The sequence below is a fragment of the Melampsora larici-populina genome (assembly GCF_000204055.1).
Source record: "Melampsora larici-populina 98AG31 unplaced genomic scaffold MELLAscaffold_17, whole genome shotgun sequence".
Lineage (NCBI taxonomy): Eukaryota > Fungi > Basidiomycota > Pucciniomycetes > Pucciniales > Melampsoraceae > Melampsora > Melampsora laricis-populina.
Window position 1 is genome coordinate 1028278 of NW_006768781.1, and position 3434 is coordinate 1031711.

Genomic DNA, 3434 nt, shown 5'->3' on the forward strand with positions numbered 1-3434 from the left:
GAGTTGTCAAGATTGACGTCAAGAAAAGAACATGAAAGATTCTGCTTACTGAGGGACGGAGACGATGAGCCATAAGGGTGGAAACGAGTGTTTTGAGACATTTTAAGTTTGATGAATGAATGTTATGAACACGAGTGAAAGTTGATTGGGCAAGAGACTTGTGAAAACAGGCGTTCTGGAAGAGAGGACTTTGCGAAAACCATGAAGAAGATGTGCCTTTTGAGTCGCCCCTGGGTAAACCCAGGGGGACCACCCAGGGGCTTCATGCAGCGCGTCCTCGCGTGGTTTCTCACCAGTGGGACCATGTTCTGACCAATCAAGCGAGTTTGCGATGGAAAACTCGTTTGATTGGTCAATCATGCTCAATCACTCAAGAGTCGACGCGTCCTCACTCGCATTCTTTGCGCACTTCGATGCGTCAAAACAATTGACAAACGAGCGAGTCTTCATTGGGGCGCTTCTGGAAACAAAGGAGACAGAGACAAAAAGAACAAAAGGGACACATGTTCAATCCAGCTCATCAACTTCATCAAGTTCTTCCACCATGTTCATTTCATCGAGTTGATCTTCTTCATCTTCTTCGGATGAATCATGAACTGCTTCTTGCATTCTTGCTTTTCCTTTTCCTTTGCCGCCTTTCTTTGCACTCGCTTTGTTAGTTGAGCCTTTCTTCATTTGGCGTTCTTTGACCGGAACAGAATCCCATACTTCCATTCCCTCACGAACTGAATCCTTGAGTTCTTCTGGTGTCATCTGTCGAAGAGTCATGGCAGCCACGTCACGGTGGATTTGGGCCGAGTATTGGCTCGCGCTGTTAAGAATGAACTTGTCGGTCGTTACGTGACAGAGATCACTGATCTTGATCGTGGTTTCCCTCCTCTCGATCCGCTGGTTTCTTGCGAGAGTCACTCGACATGAGGCCTCGTGACAATTATGTTGAACATTGAGGATGCAATGTATATCCTACAAAGGATGTAAAAAAGTCTCAGTATAAATATTTGCATTTGAGATCTTAGAAATCCGCACCTGAATATTAACCCATTTCCACTCATCCAAACGATTGATCTCCCGCATGCCATAATAAGGGTTGACCTCACCTCGCTGGGTTAATTGAACAAAAAGTAATGTTTTGGAACCACTTTCGGAGTGTGGGTGCCAAATCGCAGATACTTGGACTAGTTCGCAGCGATCAAAGACCTAGGCAGCGCTCGAACTCAGTGCCAGTCAGTGTTGAAAAAGCTCACACGGCTTACCTTCACAAAATCAGCCACTTCGACCTTTTGCCCATTCAACAAGGTGACACTGAGAATCTTCTCCCATGACGCTTCGGGATGCCTGGTGGTCAAGACATCTGGAATTTCTGTTACATCTTGAACCCGCGCTGGAAAACATAACCGTCAATTTGCATTCATGATAACAAATTCCAAATAAACCCTCTTACATCCAGTAATAAACTCAGTGGCTTTGTTGCCTTTTGGGTCGAGTCCAATGGCTTGAGATAATTCCGGCACAGTTTTCAAAAGTCCTTGTACGCTAGGCCCGGCAGTACATCGACCCCCAATTTCTTTGTCAAAGAAAGATGTTCCGGAAACAAGCATTCGCAACATCTGATAATTGTTGAAGGATTCCGCAATGTCGCGCCCGGGACTGAGACGGTTTGAATGAACTGAAGCTGCTCGTAATGCGCCGTTGAAAGATTCAAATTTCTGGGTCATGTATAAATGCGTCGGGCCAAAGGACTTGATGGAATCTTTTATATGTGTTAGCATATGGAATTTGGGCTTATTGACCCATTGGGCCGAGTCCTTCATTAGTTCGTGGAGAAAAAGGGTGATTGCACGCTCCAGATCTACCAGGTATTCTTCCACGCAGGTGATCTCGTTTTGAAAGACATGAGAGGCCAGTAAACACAGGGCGGTCCATAGGTGGCGCCTACACATTGAAATCAAATTGAAGAAAACAAAGGGAACGGACTGAAGGATGGTCTGGAAATCTTTGCCAACCAAACTTTGAAAAAATTGAATATAAGTGTTGGGCTGTATCGGGGCGATGTTGAGACCTTTGGTATTGAACGCGCGCCAGCGACCTGTGAGCTGAACGTGAATCTTGCTGCCTGGTTTCAAAACACCAAAAGACTTCATGGTGTCTCGAAATAGGTACTTTGCGATTCCAAGAAGTATGACATGCAAAGTTTCGACGGGGGTATCTGTATGGCCATTAAAGCCTACATCGAGATCATGAGCACAACATCCAAATTCTAATCTTTCAAAGCAACCGGAGATCAAACCTTTGAGCCTCAACATTGGGTTGAACAAGTGATCACCCAACCAAAGGTTCAGTTCCTCGCACATCCGCTCGACATCAGGTCTAGCATGCAAATCGTAAGCCCCCTGGATGTTTTTCTTGAAAGTGTCCAATACGGAATCCCGAAGACCATACGTGCGCTCCTTTTGGTCCACGGTACTTCGACTGTTCGGTAATTGCGCTAAGGCCCAAATTTCGGCAGTCCTAGCGCGGGTCGTGTCCCAATCACGTTTGGGCGCACAAGCATCGCCCACTATAACAATAACAAAACCTTAGTAACCGGGAGCAACCACGAAACATAACCCTAAGTGATTAAACACGCCTGAAGGAACTATGGCAGAGAAGCCCCCTTGACTACTCAGCCAATAACAAGAGAGAAACCACGACACTCTATCAGCTCATCCCAATCGGGAAAGATAGAGTGGGCAGACCTACCTCGATGAGAGCCACGGACAAAATGACTGTGCCAACCACAGGTTGGCGGACCACGAGAACTGATATAAAGAACGAGCCTCCCTTCCAACCAAGAAGGGAGGCATCTGATTTTACCATACCATCTTTACCAATAGATATCTATCTATTAGCCTTAGATCATCTCGAAGCCCAACTATCAAATCGTTCGAAAGAATCCATTTATCTAGTTCCACTCCGAGAATTTCGTTGAAGGAGTTTTCTCCGAATCCTTGTCGATTCCTCCTATCGAATCAGTTCTGAATCTGGTCCTCAGATTCACCCTTCCGCGCGAGTCATTCCTCCCTAAGGATACCCTGGATTCTGTCGTGTTCATCGCTTGCGCTTTCCACTCGACCTTCTGGCCTGTTCTTAGGCGTGCCTTCCCACAAGGAACCCTGCCCTCCAACGTGTTAGTTGGATTATCCACTGGTCTACGGATCTTGTTCTTGTCATTCATTGACAAGATCCCTGTTTACAGGCTACTTCGTGAACAGCTGTTCTCGAGGATTTTGACCGGCTTAGGGTTGACCACCTATCATCCGTAATCCTACGGTAAGCCGCCGCTCCTTCTATATCTCCTAATCCTTCCTGAGGAATAAGTAACTCACGTTCTTATTCCCCTGTCCTATCCTTATAGCAAGATCCACGGATCACCTATTTCTCGTAACCAGAGCAAT